Source organism: Heterocephalus glaber, unplaced genomic scaffold (assembly GCF_053883595.1).
Source record: "Heterocephalus glaber isolate CG9 unplaced genomic scaffold, H.glaber_assembly_v1.0 deba00001447, whole genome shotgun sequence".
Taxonomy (NCBI): Eukaryota; Metazoa; Chordata; class Mammalia; order Rodentia; family Bathyergidae; genus Heterocephalus; species Heterocephalus glaber.
The window spans coordinates 11,092,501-11,110,971 of NW_028258299.1; the positions used below are offsets into that span (position 1 = coordinate 11,092,501).

The 18,471-nt window shown below is 42.9% G+C and overlaps 1 protein-coding gene across 9 annotated transcripts in view; it reads left to right on the forward strand.

Annotated features, from left to right (window-relative positions):
- Window positions 1-18,471, forward strand: part of Dab1 (DAB adaptor protein 1) — a 1,105,478-nt gene that overhangs the window by 345,421 nt on the left and 741,586 nt on the right. The gene's annotated exons all lie outside the window — the stretch shown is intronic.

Here is an 18,471-nt window from a genome sequence, read left to right on the forward strand (position 1 = left end):
TGATAACAGTGACTTGCAGCTTGTTTCAATGTATTTGTCATAAAATATGGGCATGTTTTGGAAGTATGACCTTTTTCACTATATTAATCCTTCCTACCCAGGAGCAGGGGATGTCTGTCCATTTTCTGATATCATCTTCAATCTCTCTTTTCAGAGTGCCATAGTTTTCAGAGAAGAGGTCTTTGATTTCTTTCATTAGGTTGATTCCTAGGTATTCCAGTTTTTTGGATGCTATTGTGAAAGGAATTATTTGCCCTATTTCTCTCTCAGTGAGTCTGTCATTCATGTAGAGGAAAGCTATTGATTTTTGTGTGTTGACCTTGTAACCAGCTACTTGACTGAATTTGGTTATTAAGTCTAGAAGACTTTTGGTGGAGTTCTTGGGGTCTTCTATATAGAGTATCATGTCATCTGCAAATAATGACCATTTGACTTCTTCATTTCCTATCTTTATTCCTTTTATTTCTATCTCTTGTCTAATTGCCGTGGCTAATGTTTCCAAAACTATATTGAACAAGAGTGGTGATAGTGGACATCCTTGTCTTGTTCCTGATTTGAGTGTGAAGGATTTCAGTTTTGACCATTTAGTATGATACTGGCTGTTGGTTTTTCATAGATGGCTTTTATCAGTTTGAGGTAGAGACCATCTATTCCAATTTTTTGTAGGGTTTTTTTTTTTAATCATAAATGCATGTTGGATTTTGTCAAATGCTTTTTCTGCATCTATGGAGATAATCATATGGTCTTTGTCCTTGGCTCTATTGATATAGTGTATTACATTGATTGATTTGTGTATGTTGAACCATCCCTGCATCCCTGGGATGAATCCCACTTGATCAGGGTGTATGATCTTTTTGATGATCTTCTGCATTCTATTTGCCAGTATCTTATTAAGGATTTTTGCATCTATGTTCATTAGTGAGATTGGCCTGTAGTTTTCCTTTTTGGTTGGGTCTTTCTCTGCTTTGGGGATCAAGGTGATGCTGCTATATAGATTTGACGCAATTCCAATTAAGATCCCAGCAGCATACTTCACGGACCTTGAGAAAACAATCCAAAAATTCATTTGGAACAAGAAGAGACCCAGAATAGCAAAAGCAATTCTAGGTAACAGAGACATGGCAGGGGGTATTGCAAACCTCAACTCAAAACTATACTACAAAGCTACTGTGGTAAAAACAGCATGGTACTGGCAAAGAAACAGACCTGAGGACAGGTGGAACAGATTAGAAGATGCAGAAACAACGCCAGTCACACTCAGCCATCTCATCTTAGATGAAGGAGCCAAACACCCTCACTGGAGGAAAGATAGCCTCTTTAATAAATGGTGCTGGAAAAATTGGGTTTCAACTTGCCAAAGATTAAAACTAGACCTATATCTCTCACCAAGCACTAAACTAAAATTGAAATGGATTAAAGACCTAAATATTAAAATAGAAATGCCGAACCAGTTGGAACAGAGGTTAGGTAGAACTCTTGAAGACATCAGTGTAGGAAAAGGTTTTGTGAACAAAACCTCACTTGCCCATGAACTAGCACAAACAATCAACAAGTGGGATCTCTTTTTATTAAAAGGCTTCTGCACAGCAAGAGAAACCACCAGCAGTGTGAAGAGACAACCCACAATGTAGGAAAAAGTCTTCACCTGCTCTTCCTCAGACAAAGGTCTACTATCTCAAATCTATAAAGAACTTAAAAAGATCAGACCTCCCAAATTTAAAGACCCAATCCAAAAATGGGCATCTGAAATGAACAGACATTTCTCAAAGAAGTAGAAATAGCAAATAAATACATGAAAAAATGTTCAACATCACTGGTCTTTCGAGAGATGCAAATGAAAACAATGCTGAGATTCCACCTCACTCCAGAAAGAATGGCTGCTATCATGAAATCAACCAGTAACAAATGCTAGCAGGGCTGTGGGGAAAGAGGAACCCTGCTCCATTGCTGGTGGGAGTGTAGACTGGTGCAACCCCTGTGGAAATCAGTATGGAGATACCTCAAAGAACTAGGACTGAAAGTCCCATTTGACCCTGCTATTCCACTGCTGGGGATCTTCCCCAAAGAATTAAAAGAATCATACCACAGTGATATATGTGCACCCATGTTCATAGCAGCACAGTTTGTGATAGCTAAAACTTGGAAACAGCCCAAATGCCCGTCAACTGGAGACTGGATTAAGAAAATGTGGGGTTTTTTTATACAATGGAGTACTACTCAGCCATAAAAAATGAGAAATTAGAGACATTTATAGCTAAGTGGATGCACATTGAGGCGATACTCTTAACTGAAATAAATAGGACACACATGTGTAAATATCGAATAGTTTCTCTGATGTGAGAAACTGAAAGTGTAAATAAGGACTAAAATATGTAATAGGTAATGTGAAATAGGAAGAAAAGGAGCAAAGGGGAAGGAAGTGGGAGGGGTAGTGGAAAGGAAAGAAGGGAATGGAATTAATATGAGAAAATGGAAAAATAGGAAAAAAGTCTTTGTAAATAGGGAGGACTGGAGGGGTTGAAGGGAGGGCTGGGCAAGGGTGAAAAATGAGAACCAAGAGAGACTATGTAAAGGTGCAAATTTCCAATGATGAATGTCATTATATTGTCTACCTAAAATGTACCAATGATTAGGATGAATAATCGATAATGTAAAATAAGAAGAAAAGCTCCAAAGGGGTAGGGGTAGTGGGAGGCACAGGGGAAAGGAAAGAAGGGAAAGGAAAAATGATGAGAAATGGAAAAAATGGAAATAAAGTCTTTGTAAATAGGGAAGGGTGGAGGGGGTGAAGGGAGGGCTAGGAATGGGGAAAAAATAAGAACCAAGGTGCATTATGTAAAGGTACAATTCCCAGTGAGAAATATAATTGTGCTGTATACCTACAATGTACCAATAAAAGAATTTAAGAAAAAAAAATATGGGCATGTTGGTCTGGTGTGAGTAGGAAACCCTCCCTGAGATAACTGAGGAAGGTGATGTTTTGAGTCTTGAAGAATGAAAGGATTAAGAGCTTTATTGTGGCAGAAGACAGGCCCATTCCTGGAAGACAGTGAAGCAAAGTGAGACCGTGTGTTCAGGGAAGAGCTACAGCATAGTTGCTTCTGGGACATCAGTAGGTTATGGGCTTGAGAGCTTCCTGGGGGTCAGATCTGGCCAGACTCTTGCTTCTTCATGAGGAGATGTTCCAGAGGGTTCAAGCGTCTCTATCTTTGCCATTCCTAACCACAGCCTTGTCACAGGAAGGTGCACCGGGGACCAGAGGGTGCGGCTGTGGGAGGAGAAGAGGCGGAGACCACACTAGGGAAGCCATTCAGAACACATGGCACAAGGCCCAGTTCTTCCATTGTAGCCGCTGTTTCTTCAAAGCCTTCTATATATGAAGTTTTTCTAGAAGATTTTAACATAGGACATATTCCTGTACAGAGATAATTTCAAAATTGGTACATCTGGGAGGGCTTCCTGGGAGAGATAGATTTTGGACCAATGCCTAAGAATATAAGGGAAAAAAAACCCAGTAATTTTTGAGGCTCTTTTATGTGACAAAGTTTGTAAAATGTATCATCTCATGTAAATATCACAATACTCCTGGTGAAGTGAGCATTATTGGCCTCACTTTGCAGTTAAGAAACCGAGGTTCAGAGAAAGGATTTGTCCAAGATTACCTAGCTAGGCACTAACCAAAGCAGAATTCAAAGTGCCAAAGATGAACGCAGAACTCATATTCTTGCCACGATTCTGTTTTCCTCTAAAGGACAACACACGCTCCACACAGCCCTAGCGGTTAGAAGAGTTAGGCAGAAGGGGCTGTTCTCCTGTCCATGGATGGCTTCCACCTAGAAGGTTGCTGGGAGGATGCAAAAAAATGAAGTTGCCCTCTTACTTCACACTTCTGTGCCAACGCACGTGCTGATCCCACAGCCTGGAGTACACCTGCATCTCCCATCCCCTCAGTTCTTCAAAGCTCTTGCCACTTTCCTTTATCTTTCTTAACATAGCTCAGATCCCCCTTCGGCTGGCAAACCTCATATCACATGCACAGTGTTGCAGAACCTTAATTGTTCCCCCCCTCACCAGACACTGCTAATGCTACCTCATTGCTCCAGCACCATCCACATGTGTTCTACTCAATAAGCACATTCCTATCAGAGAGAAATCCCACAGCCTAAGAGGTGCTTCATAAATGGGAGTTTCCACTTCCTTTTTCTTCTTGAAACAGGAAACATTGAGTAAATATTTTATTTAAAACTAGCACCTCTCCGGAAGTCATATCCTATCCCACGGGAGGCTCCCTCCGAGCCTTGTGTGCTGCCAGTAGAAGTAAGCACATTGACACCGTGGTTTCTCCAGGCTGACCCTGCTCATCGGCACCCAGCTCCCCTTGGTCTTAGAGGAGGAAGTTGGAGCCCCATCTCTGCAGGTGGCTGCCTCGTACCTGGTCAGATGAAAGTTCTCTTCCACTCACAGGGCAGAGGCAGGGCTACTTGATGGATTGACAAGTGCAGAGTAGCACACAAAGTAACAGTAAAACAGAGCGATAATGCATTTCCTAATGGCCTCCTTCACAGCTGTGTACACTGATTTAATCTTTGCAAAGCACTCTATTGTTTATGAGGCCTCTGGGTACAATTTTATGCCTGACTGAAGAGGTTGCTAATAGCTGCCATATTTGTGTTTAAGGACCTGCAAAGGATTAAATGAAGTATTTTAGAGCAATGAGCCATAATAAACTAATAATGTATTGGAAATAATAAATGTTTTTTAGCCAATAATTAACTACAAATCTGGTGAACTTTAAGTGACAAAAAGCACTAATTCTAAGTGCAGGTGTTCCATGCATCCCTCCGTGAGTAGGGAAAATGAGAGAAGGGTAGAAGATGTGGGGCACTTTGGGTCATCGGAGATGGTGGCATGGTCCTTGAACTCTTCCCCTCGCATCACAGAACCATCAAAGTCACTTAGTGAATTGCTAGGTTTCATTTCCATCTTAGGGGGCTGGAACAGAAGCCCGGGCCTGAACTACCCACTCCGATGGGTGATTTACTTTCCTAATTATTTTCCAGGCTTAAGGTTTCCAGTGCTTGTTGTGCATTTAGGAGAACTGCTAGAGGAATCCCCCACAGAATGTTGGAGACGATGGCTAGGATTTGAGAAAAGAAATTCATGTTTACATGAGTCTGTGTGGTGAACCAGTTGTCTGCTCTTGGGATGAGAAACCCGAGGTCCACAGAGATGCAGCGTTTTGTCTTGAGGAGTCATAGTTGGTAAGGACAGAGCCCCAGTGACAGCTATGGGGCATTAAAGCCCATGGTTTCCATGGTTTTTTCACCAAATCTCATCACATCTCTTTTATTCACTCTTTGTATGATGTGCAAGAGGGTTGTATTCCTCCCCACACTTTGGAAAAATATATTTCCATACTTTCCTCAGCATTTGTTCCTTCTGTTCTCATAAGTAATGCATAACCATCTAAATTTTAGACCACACTTTTTTGGGGGGGTATTAAATTATTGTTTAATAGAAATTGCCAAAGGTAGTGTCATATATCTCCTTTTTGATGTTTTTCTGTCTGTATATATAAATATGCCATTTTTAAAATAAATGAGACAATACAGTTCTTTTTCTTTTTTGCTTAAGAAAATAGGGTGAATATCTTCCCATGTCAGTAGCTATCCGTCCATGTACACCATTGAAAAAATGCAAGAAAAGGAAAAAAATGGAAACAAAGTCTTTGTAAATAGGGCAGGGTTGAGGGGGTGAAGGGGGGTCAGGGGAATGGGGAAAAATAAGAACCAAGATACATCATGTACTGGTACAAGAGCCCGATGATGAATGTAACTGTATTGTACACATAAAATGTACCAATAAACTTAATGGGAAAAAAGTAGCATGTTCTATTATTGTTTATAAGGACTCAAGAAAACATAATTCTGCCATCCAAATAAGTGCCTGACAACTTTCTGTTTCATTTCCTTAAAGAATTTTCTTCCATAGAAATGTAACAAAATATCAGGGTTATAGGTTGTGATTTTTCAGTACCCTAACTTTTTATAAAGTGCATTATTTGATGTCATTGCATTTTCTCTGACTAATATTATTTTATAATCCTTAGTATCCAGTAGCTTATAGCCCCTGTTGATGAATATTTAGGCTTTTCTCAAATTTTGTCTTATAATAAAAATTCAATAGCGATAAAGCCTAATGCAGTGCATGGCATCTAACAGGCATCCCATGTATTTGAAGAATGAGAAAATCAATTTTTGCATGCATTTCTCATCATTTCTCTTGAATGAATTTCTCAAAAAACAAGTTGCTCGATGAAAGTACTTGAATATTGCCAGTCTCTTGATATATATTCCCAAATTGTGTTCTAAAAGGTCAGTAATAATTTCTAGTATATGATAGGCATGCATAAATTCTGGAACCTAGTTTTTAAAAAGGTAAACTAGTTCCTAATATGTTTGCATTTATCTTTCTCACTCTTTTAAACTGAATAAGACATAGTTATCCAGACTCATTCCTGAGAAATTCACTGCTTGATGAAACAATAATACAATAAGAATATATCTCACATTTTGAGGATTTTTTTCATGTACTGTGAACTACTCCAAGGACTTTATATGTATTCATACTTTTAACCTTGCAGTAATCAACCCGCAAGGTGGATCTTGACACCCCTATTTGCTCCCAGTGGTCCAGGGCCCATTGGCAGCCCTAAAATGGGGCCCACTCTGTTCCACACTTAAGGCTGCCCCAGGTCTGAACCTAACAGTCAGACGAAGAATGAATCATGTTATGGTGCTGTGCTTGCTCTGACAGAAGAAAGTAAACAACTCCAAAGAACAAAGAGGACTCTGTCTGAAGAGTTCAAGGAAAAAATAACAGAGTTTTATAGGAAAAGTTGGCCTTTGCCAGGAAGAACAAATGAGAGCAGCAAACATCAAATACAGGCTATAGAAAGGAGCTGGGCAATAGAGGCATGGAGTGTTCAGGGAACAATAAAGGACTAGAGGACGGGAAGAGCTGTACATAGACTCTTGACTCGCCCCAGCTCTGGAGTCACAGTGCTGGACAGTCCAGTGCTTTTGCTTATTAGCCATTTGACCTTGAGTGTTCAGTGTGTCAGTAGTGTGCCTGTCCTGGAAGTAAATACTCAGTAAAAACCCACTCTTGGTGGTGGCAATGGGCATGGGTAATAAAAGTCATGGCAGTGATGGTGGGAGAGGTGGTGAGGGTGGGGATGGAGCAGGTGATGGTAGGAGTAGAGGTGGCGATCATAAGGGTGAGGTGAAAGAGTGGATGTACCTCAGGCACTGTTGCTGGTGGTGATAGCAGGTAAGACACCTGAAGTATCAAATGCAGGAGATGAATGGAGCATGTGTAGGGGGGACTTCATGGTCAGAGATGATGAACAGAGGACTTTGCATGCAAATTTAGTGCGCTGGGCCATTTTCTTGGAGGCAGTAGAAGAAGAGGCAGGAAAGAGTCTCAAACAGGGAAGTGATGTGATCTATTTCAGAATGAACAGCTATTTAGGATAGGAGTTGCTCAAATCTCTCATCTAGACAGCCACCTACTCCACATATATGTAAGATCATGTTGGATTTGGAGCAAAGAATAACCATGCTTCAGTCCACACTGGCATGTCCTGGAAGTTACCTGGAGCAGGTCAGGCACAATGGTGAGAGGACTGGAGAGCAGGTATGAAGGGGAAGATGAACATATTGAGCTGCTGTGCCTACTGAAAGGAGATGTGAGGATGTTTTAATAAATAATGGGAACAGGTAATATGGTGTCCACGAAGCACCCCCTGAGTGGCTTTAAGCATAGGAAAGTGGTACAAATTTATCTTTTAAGGAGTCTTCGGGTTACTGCTTAGAAAATGGATCTTGGGGTGTGGAAGGGAAGTAGCAGATATGGGGGAGAGACATCTGCTGTGAGACTATTGTTTTAGCTTCTCTCTTGGACTAGAGAAAATGGACTGAGGAACCCTGGGGAAGTAGATTTGAATTTTGTGGTGGACCAGATGGAAACAAAGGGGACGGAGAAGGCAGGCAGCACTCCTCATTTTGTGGCATGGGTGGAGGGAGACACACTTTCTGAGATGGGGATTGTGGGGAGAAGTACATACACTGGGGGCAATGTTGAAGCATTCCGTCTGTTAAATGAATGGCATGACATTTCTGCCATGGATCAGGGCATATTTCTGGTTCTTCTGCAGAAGGAAATGGGAAGGGTATAGAGAAGAAGGTGTGGCAGGCTCTGAAACAAGGAAAAAGACAAGATCTCTGTTAGCTATTACGTGCAGCAATAACCCTTGCTGTGTTTATTGCCCATTTAATAGAGTGAACATTACAACCCACAGTGATAATCAAGAGATGGGGGAAGCCAAATAAGATATGGAGATAGCATAGGTGGAAAATTTATTTCCCTGAAAACAGGATCACATTTATGAAAATGACTTTGGGATGAGTCTCAGCCCCTGCTTTCCTCCATCTCTTCTTCCTTCATCCTCAAGTGTGAGCACAGACGCTTTTGAGTTAAACTGATCATAGGCAGAGAGTCATTCTGAAAAGATGAGTACCCTAGGAGAGAGAAGAAGGTCAGGAATGACTGACCTAAGGGATCCTTAAGCCAGTTACTTCACCTGAACGGGAATGGCACACTCGGTATTGAAAATCATCTTTGCTGCCAGTTTCCTGGAAAGAGAAAAGACTTCACATGGATGGTTGAAATGCTTCTTTATTCTGCTTATTTGTAAATAAGGGTCAGAATAATTTCTTTGCAGAATTATGGTAACAACTCAATGAGAAAACATGTATCATTTGTACCAAGTGCATTGATGGCAGTGTGGTAAATAATTCTTTCCTCTTTCCTTACACTCTTTTCTTTCCATGCTTTATGGAGTCAGCCTTGACCATGAACATAGTGACCTTGGGTTTAATTGTGTGTGTGGGGGGTAGGGTCCTCAATGTGAAATCATTCATCCTTCTCCTTCCTTGGGCCTTGGTGTTCCAGATGGGTAGAGTAGCCAGGCTCAGGATGACTGGATGCCAGCAAGTGTTGTGGCCACATGGTCTTTCCTGTTTGCTCTCGGGAGCGTGTCTGCATTCAGGTGTCCTTTGGAAACAGCAGCATCTGGTGGCTGCTGCCTGAGCAATAACCCGGCTGCAGGCTTCAGGGGGAGTAAATCGCAACATCTGTGTTTCCCCAGCAAAACAGCAGGGCTATTAAAATAGCTCTGAGGCACGATCTATCACAGCACTGTCTCCCTTGTTTGCACAGGCTGTAACTGGAAAACTGAGAGTCTGGAGAGAGGCTGAAATGTTGATGGACGAGACAGGGGATTTAAGAGACTTGGGTTCATGTCCAGGCTTCATCAGTAACTTGCTGGGTGACATTGGGCAAGTCACTGAGGCTCACTGGGCAGCCTGATCCTGAAGCTCCCAGAGGCATTCTGTGGTTTACAATAATAATTGCTGCTCGGAAATAGAGCCGGTGACAAAAGTCTTCTTTGTTACATGACATTGGAAAAATCATTGAATTTTCCTATGATTTAGTTTCCTAATCTGAAATCAAAGATGATGGTAGCTACCCTCAGAATGGCTGTGAAGACTGAGATGGTGATGTAAGGCCCTATAGTAGCACAGTAATGTCAGATGCCTTTCTGTTCGTGGACCCAGTTGCCTGGTATCAGTGCAGAATCACAGGCCAGTGGTATTTAGTTTGAGCACAGAGTCTAAAGCCACACTGACAGGTAGTATCAGGCACGGTATGTCTACTATTCACATCCTACACCTGAGCCACATGCATTTCTCCTAGGCTCTTCTACCCAGGCTGGTCCCTCCGCCTCAGTATCCCACTGTGCCGTCATTCTCTGAGATTGGACAGCAGTGTTCATCTTCATGACACTTGAGTCCTCTCCAAGGAGAACTTGAGGATTCATCCAGTGAAACTGAACCCAAACCTCCCAGGTCTAACAAAGGATGGAGCACATGAACTTGAATGCATGTCTTTCTGTAACCTGAAGGACACTTCGTGTTGCCCATGTGGTAGAAGGAAGCTGGCCTCAGCTTTGGCAGATGTACAAAGCCTCTCTGTTTCCTCTGCTCTCTAGTATCTATTCCACTCCCAACTATAGCTATCACCATTTTGTATATCCACATAAAACAATAACCAGATTCATCATGGTATACATTGTATATAAAACGTACATATATACATGTGCATGTACGCCGTTTGATACATACTATTTCTTCCTCAGACTAAAATATTGGAAGAACGGTAGGTGCTGAATCCCTTTGTGTCCCTGTATAAATAATCTAGTGTTGGAAATATAGTATTGATGAATGTTTGGAGAATGAAGAAGTATGTGTCTAAGTCCACGATAATTAGACACTGAGTATTGCTGTCTTCAAGGAGGCACTCAGAATGAATTTTCTTTCATATTATTTAACCTGTGTATACTTTATTTTCAAAATGAGGCTAATTGATTCCTCTTAATAGAATAATAGGAGCAGGGGAAATAAAATTTATATTTCTTTAAAGCTTCGCTTTATACTTCAAACCAGCATTGCTTGCCTTAGTGTGACATTGTGGACAAAACTATATGAATTTTCTGCCATCTAAAATCACAGCATTATTATTACAGTGTTTATTATTATATTTGCAGTGGTTTAATGCTACTTTATATTTTCACATTTTGTATTTTAATGCATTAAACCACAAAAGATTCAAATTCATCTTCTTCTGTTTGGGATTTTAAATAGGTTAATAAAATGCAAATACAAGCCACATTTTTTTTGCATTTTGTTACAAATATTGTATACAGATGTTGCTATGCTGTTTGGGCAAAATGTAATGAAATGTAACTTAATATGATATTTTTAAGCACATTAGATTGTTCCTGAGGGCTTTATGGCCGTGGTCCTAAACTGTGTTAAACCATAGCTAGAACAAGTCTGAACAAAATGAGTTTCTTTTCTCATTTTGCTGGCCTCTTCTAGTTTGATGACTTTTTGTCATCCATGCCAAATGATGTTTTGAGTTTCATGTGGTTAGGCTAGGCTATAAATGAGTTTGAAAATATTCAGCTCTCCTTGTGAGAATATATTGCTGTTTCCACTTTTAGCCTACTCTTCAATTCACCAACTATTCTATTTATTTATTAATTCACCAGACTCATTCACTCATTTATTTATTCAACTCTATGTCTGCTGTATGGGCCTGGCATTAATCTTCCTGTTTTCTCACTCTGTTCCCTGAGACATAAGCTGTGTAGTCCCGGAAAACCTCCTTAAAGAGAGCCCAGGACATTGCCTGGCTTCTAGAAAGTGCTGAATATACAGAGAAGGGGCATGGTTGTGATCTTTTTCTCTAATATAGCAAAGATTCCTTTACTGATGTGATGCAAGACATGTGATGCAACATGTGATGTTCGTATGAAAAAATGTACAAATGAACCCATGTCCAAATCTATAAAATAGAAACTAAACACCTACTTGTAGATTTGTTTTCAGAATGAAATAACATGTCCACAGTACCTAGAAGAGTGCCTGGCTGTGTTTAATCTGTTCTCTCTCCTAAAGAAAATTGATAGGATTCACCATCTATCGTAGTAATGACAACCGCCAGGCAAACTCACCGGGGGGCAGATTTGTATGGACGTGACTTAGGAATGTTCGGGAAAATGATTGTGAGATCAGGGATTCTCTTTAGCCTCAGCCACTCTGCTTAGGGAGTCCTCAGACTCATTTCATTTTCCTCCCACCCCAGGACTATAGCTTCCTTCCCCACAGCCTAACCCCAAGTCACTGTAGGGTCAAGTTTATGAGGTGAGGAGTGGTGATGGGGAAGGAGAAGAGACTCTTCACAGCTCTTCATCCTTCATTCCCCACACCACAATAACACCCCAAGGCCAGCTTTGGATGGGCTGTAGTCCATTGGTAGCTCCATCCTTGCACAACGCTTTTCCCTACAGAAATGCCCAGGCTTCTGAGCCACTTCTCTCGGAGATGTAGACAAATCTGTTTCAGGGCTAGGAGTACCAGTGACTCGGGAGAGAAGAAACAGAAAGACTCCAATGCTTGACTCCTTCTGTCTCTACCTTCTGCCCCTCCGTAAGCGGAATCCTCTGCAGGGACTGCACATCTGCATGTCAGCCAGAAGGCTGCCATTACCCAATGACAGCAGGCCCTGTTCCCACCTCGGAAGAGCGGGACTGGCTGAGATGACCCAGGCATGACCGTCCTGTCAGCAGGGCAAGAGAGAAACATCTGACTTAGAATCACAGAGCAGTGCAGAGCAGTTGTTTGCCGTCCTCACTGGTCATTCACAGCGTGGGACAAGGATCTGCCCCACAGAGTCCCTCTCTATGGTCCCAGGTGTGGCTCTCACAGCTGGGCATGGGTAGCTCTGCAATGGTGTGACTGTCCCTTATTTCCCTCCCACTAATTGGCCCAGGTTCTATGCTTGGAAGAGAAATAGGGAGCTCTCCCAAAAGTCCTGCTTCCCTGTGCTCCCTTCACTTACTGTCCTTGTTCTTCAGAATGACACTTCCTTGGAGAAGCCCTTGTCTGAGTCAGACCAGCCTGCCATGACTGACTGTCCTTCCCTCTGTGCCTCAGATCTGTCTGTTCTGTATGGTTTCACTGCTCTGGATCTGTCCTGCTGAGTGGCTAATATGTGTCTTCTCTACTGGGCCGTGAGTGTCCCAGGGGAAGAGCCTGTCTCTGTGCTGAACGTTTCCTCAGCTCACAGCATGGTCTTTGGCACATAGCAAGTTCTACGTAAGTATTTATTGAATGACTGGTTAGAAAAATAAAATAAATGTGTGTTACTTCGTGAACATGAGAAACTTTTCACGACTTACAAGTGAGGCCATGTCTTGGGGGTTACCAAGACCACCCACACATTCAGTGATTCACAGTCTCACCTGTCCTTTCACTTGTGATGAAGATTGGCTACAGAAATGCAGCAAGGAGAGACAGCAGATTCCCAGGGCAGGTGTAGGGGAGCAAAGGTAGAACCTGGAAGAGTCCAGGTACAGCCTTCTCCCTCCCTCTTCTTCCTGGCAGTAGTTGCACAGAATGTACCCCACCCTACCCCAGCATTGGTACGATGTTTCTGGACCAAGAAAGCCCATTTGAGACTTGGTGCCCAAGGTTTGTCTGGAGAGCTAGTCATGAGCGCATGAGTACACCTGGCTGCTTCCAGAATTCCAGACTCCCAGGTAAAAAGGTTGCTCAGCATCAACCCCACTGTCTGCATAAGCATCATCAGGTAGGGGCTACCTAAATACCCAAGTGCTGAGAAGTGGTCCAAGGGCAAATCAGCAAGCAGACCCTTCTGAATGTGGCAGCCTCGTGGCAGTATGTGAATGCCTTCCCACACAGGGGGCTAGATATTATTTTTTCAGGGTATAAGGAGGCATCAACACTCACATGCACACATACATACTAGCTAACAACTTGGTGAGACATCCTGTCTCGGGACATAGATAAGATGGCCAAGTTTGGGGTCAAACTGCCTGGGTTTCAACCGTACCTCTACCATTTGCTGTGTGGCTGTGGGAAAGCTTTATAACCTATCACTGATCTTTGCTCGCGTGTAAAAATGGAGAAAGTGGTAGGTGTACCTCTGGAGATGGCTGTAAAGATGGAATGAAACCAAGCCCACATTTATAGCACTTGAAGTGGAGTGACTGCACATTAGCAGAAGGGTGGTGCCATCATTATTTTGATCACTGTTGTACAGGACAGTCCAAATGTTCAGGGGCCTTTCTTTGCTGAGTGCTCATGGCTGAGCAACTGGCTCTGGAATTGACAACTTCCTGAGTTCTCATCCTGTGTCTTACGGCCACCTACAGAATAATCTTGAGCAAGTTAGTGGTACTCCCTGCTCTGTTTCCCAGTCTCCACAGTTAGAAGAGCAGTCCTTGCCTGGCCTGGCTTCAGGGCACAGCAGGAGGGAGTAGAGTTCACAGAGAGGCACTGGGCTCCTGGAACCTGTACAGCTGGGTGGCACCAGTCTCTCTGCCCCTCAGCCTCACAACCTGTCCTGGGGACACCGACAAGGTACCGCACTTCTCAAGTGCTGCCTGTTATCGCTGCCAGCTGTGCAGTTAGGCACACAGAAGATAGTGAGCGTGAGAATGTTCTGAATTTATCCTTGTGGGGGATTATATTATTATCAGACAAAGCTATTTTGCGCTGCAGTTGTTGTACTTTAAAGAAATTGTACCAAGTCCTGTGAATCTTCAGCAAGTGTGTGAATCTCCAGGTGGCAGGTGGCAGTCTGAGCAGAGTCGATGGAAAGAGCATTGTCAGCTCCCAGGCCGTGAGGTCCTCTGACCTAGGGACTGTCTTCTTACTGGGTCATGGGCATCTACCACAGTGCCTTCACCTGGGAAAATGCATTTGGCCAATGTTTGTTGGGTGAATAAATGAATCATTTTAACTGAAAGGGTTACTCATAAGAAGACTGTGTATGGATTGCTTACTGCTATGGCCTCAATGTCCCCACCAAAAATCGTGTTCAATAAAATACTATTAATAGGGTGGAAATATCCAATTACAATATTTGGAACCTTTGAGAGGTAAAAGATAAAGAAGGTCATAAGAATACAGCCTAATCCTATGGCACCATGATTTTATAAGAAGAGGAGCAAAGACCTGACCATGGATGTTGTGCCTCTGCACATGATGTTTTGCACTGCCTAGGCACTGTGCAGAGTCCCCACCTCAAGAAGAATCTCTCTAGATGCAGCCCACCCTCAGAATGGCTAGCAAAGTAAACCTTGCTTCTTTATAAATTACTCAGTTTGTGGTATTCAGTTGTAGCCACAGAAAATGGACCGCAACACTGAGACATGGCAAAGCATGCAAAAGAAAGACCCAAGACCCTGTGAGCTGAAGGTAGAAGGGAACTAAGGACAGACCCAGAGTGACAGCTCAGTCCCGTGGAGCTCCAGAGCTGCAAGATACTTCCCACTACCTAACACCAAAACTGTTTTATTGTCTGGCTATTTCATTTTTTTAAATGAGCTTCCTAAATTTTTAATACAATTGCCACTCAATGATGGAACACCGTCTTGTAATTCTCTTCAAAATTTTTCATACTGCACCTTGGCAGGAAGAGCCAGGCTGCATGGGAGTGACCTCTTGTCTGTCATGAGAGGCTGAACCCAAACAAAGTTACCCCTGGAGGTGAGGGTGCTGAGAAAAAATGAAACACTTATTACATTATCTGAAAGAGTGCCCTCCTAGGCTCCTTAGCTTGTGCTTTCAAGGTGATAGATTAACTGAAATAAAATTATTGAATTGAGAAGCCATTCATTAAAAGGGAATTTCAGGAAACCAGAATGCTTTTTATAATATTACCGCCAGCGCTGCCTATTAAGTGAAAGTTATGTGTTCCTTGGTGTTAGGGAAACCGCTGGTTTGTCGTCTTTTCCTCCCAACCTCCTAATAGTTTCCTAATAATTTACAACTTCCGACATACTTGAAAGTTAATTAGTTTTCTTCAGATTTCACCTGCTTTATTTTAACCACTATTTTCATTGCCCTCCCTCTTTACCTGTGATTGTCATTTCTGTCAAAAGCACCGCACATTTTCCTTTTCGTCTATCCTTGCTGTCAACTGCAATCGAAGACACTGCCTCCCCTGTATCAGCTCTCTCCCGCACACGTGCTGTGTTCCCTGTCTCACTTTTTTCTTTGATTTGATTCCAATACTTCAATCAACAGGCTTTTGTTGAGCATCTAGTGGGTGCTATCCCTGGAACAGGGGAACGGACAGTGCCCAAGGAAGAAGGAATGAAGGCCATCCTCAGTCCCCAAATTGCTGCCCCAGGGGAGGGTGGGAAGGAAGGTCATAATGTATCCAAAGAGATACTCTGTCCCCTGGGAAAAGGTCAGTGTTTGCAAACCAATATCCAGGAATCTTCCATTTGTGAGTGGTGAGAACTTCAGTAAGGTGTTAATGCTCTGTCAAGAAATCAGGCACACCAAGCACACACTAGGAACTCAGCCATCCTCAGTTTACTCCTTCGTCAGATGAGGATGGTTGTATCGACATCAGCACCCCTGGATGTCACCACAAATACCAAAGAGAGGCCAGTGAGCAGCCCAGCATAGGCTCTGAGACAAAGGGAGCTCTCAGGACTGGTCACTGGTTCCCTTTCCCCAAGCCATCCTCACCCCATTCTAGTGCCGACTCAAAACACCTACAGGGAAGCCAGAGGTTGTGAGGAGGAAAGTGAGCCCTGCAGGTCCTAGGGAAGTCACAATGATGGAAGACTGGCTCTTGAACTGGACTTGAAATATTGATAAAATAACAGCATTCTTATGCATGTCATTGTCATCACAGGTGGAGAAAGCATAGCTACTAATCATTGAATGTTAACTAAGACCTGGCTCTGTGTTAAATACTTCACAACCTTCCATGATTTATTTCTTCCAACAAAACTCAATGAAATGCATATCATTTTTATCCCCATTGAAATATTAAGAAACAGGTCCAGAACCTTTAATTTCCCAAGGGCATGGAACAGCTATGTAGCCGAACCAGGTTTCAGTGCTGATGCAGAGCCAGGGTGGAGCCCCCATTGAGGGCTCCTAGGCACAGGTGCCAACCTCTCCTTTTGGCTTTTCTCTCTAACCAGTGGGCCCTGCCTACTTGGTTTACTGCAGCACAGGCTCCTCCAATACTAGCCGGAGCCACCCTTCATTCTGATATGTGTTTGATATCCTATAGGAGAAGGGCAGGGTATGAAAAGGAAATGGGAATAACTGTCTAAAAAAACAGGAATCAAAAACAGGATCTGGCCTTTGGCGGCATTAATTTTTCTTCCAGTAACTTATCTAAGATTTAGCTCATCTTATATTAAACAATAAGGAGTTACCATAGCAACCTCATTGCCATGTAATAATACTCACTTCCTTCCCAACTCTAAAATCAAAACCAGAGAGGCAAATAGAAACCATCAAATTACCAAATAGCCATCTTCCTCATCTCTTTTTCTTTTGTAGAATGATTATTGATTACTGTCTTTATTGTAGGTCAGCGACACTGTTACTCATGTCTTCCCTTCCCCGTGCCAGTTGCCCTCTGTGAATGAGGAAGGACAGGAGAGGAGTTTGCACTCCCAGGAGGGGCAAAACAGCTCCTATTCCAGGTGGGCAAAGCTTGAGTCAGGGCTGTCTCCTGCCAGCTGCTGCCAGTACTGCTCTGGGGGCATTGATTTCTCTTGCTGGCTGCAGAATGCTTGATTAACCCCGTGTACTTGCCACACCTGCTGCGGTGCCTGCTCCCTGTATCTCTTCACCTCCTGGCAAGAATTCACAGCCATGTTGGCACCCTGAGCAGCAGTGGCTGTGGCAGATGTCCCCTGCGTGGTACACAGCGAGGGACAAAGTGCTGCCCCTCCCCACTATCTCTGTGTACCTGCTGCTGCTGTCTCCCTCTCTTCCTCTCAGTTAATTCTGAGTTTTCCTACAAGATTCAGGTCAGGCATGGTCTCTACCAAGAAGCCTTACTTGATGTGCTCAGCTTCTTTTGCTATTTTCAGGTCCTATTTGATCCTCTTCCCCACGGTTGCTCATACTATGTTATGAGGATGTACTTGTGTCCTGCCCACCAGTAAGTGTGATCTATCAGACTGGCACACCAACCACACAGTAGGAACCCAATAAATATAAGCACCTCACTTTTTTAACGGTATAGCACGAGGCTTTTTACTGATACCAATCAATAGATGGTTAATCATACCAACTGGCTGTCCTTGCCTTCTTGTGAGAATTTTACATGTGAATAAAAGTAGATGGACTGAGAAGCAAGTTTGGTTTATCTGCTCTAGTTCTAGCAAACCACATCTTTTTAATTTCATGCATGGATGGAATGATACGTCATGCCTTTTACAGTGGGACAGCTTGTTACCTTGTATAACTCAACATGCTTATGCAGCTGGGCATGCAAAATTATTCTGAGAGAGAGTAAGGCTCAGAACACCAAAAATGGTACCAAGGAGCCCAAGATGGTATTGATTTTCTACCCTGTCTTCATGGCATCATCTGGTTGTTACTTGACCTAAGTAACATTCACATATGAATTTCATGGATGGCAACTTTGCCTTTATTAGACACCAGGGTCTAAGCAGTATACATGCTAACAGAGATTTTCTGTTATTTGGGACCATATGGTCACTTGTCCAATCACAAGATATGCACTGAGGTCCTCAATAATTGCAGAAATAACGAGTGAATGAAGAGTAGAGTCTCTCTGCCCTCCAGTCTGACATGTGCCCTGCTACCAGGTCTGTCATTCTGAAACCCATTCAAGTCACCTCCTCCCACCTTAAATCCTTGTGACCATTTTTGTCTCTACAGGTCCAAGTGTAAAGGTCTGGTTTGGGGGAAACATTCAGATGACCTGACCCCTGGCTTCATCTCCTGCTGTGGCCTATGGTCCTTCCTC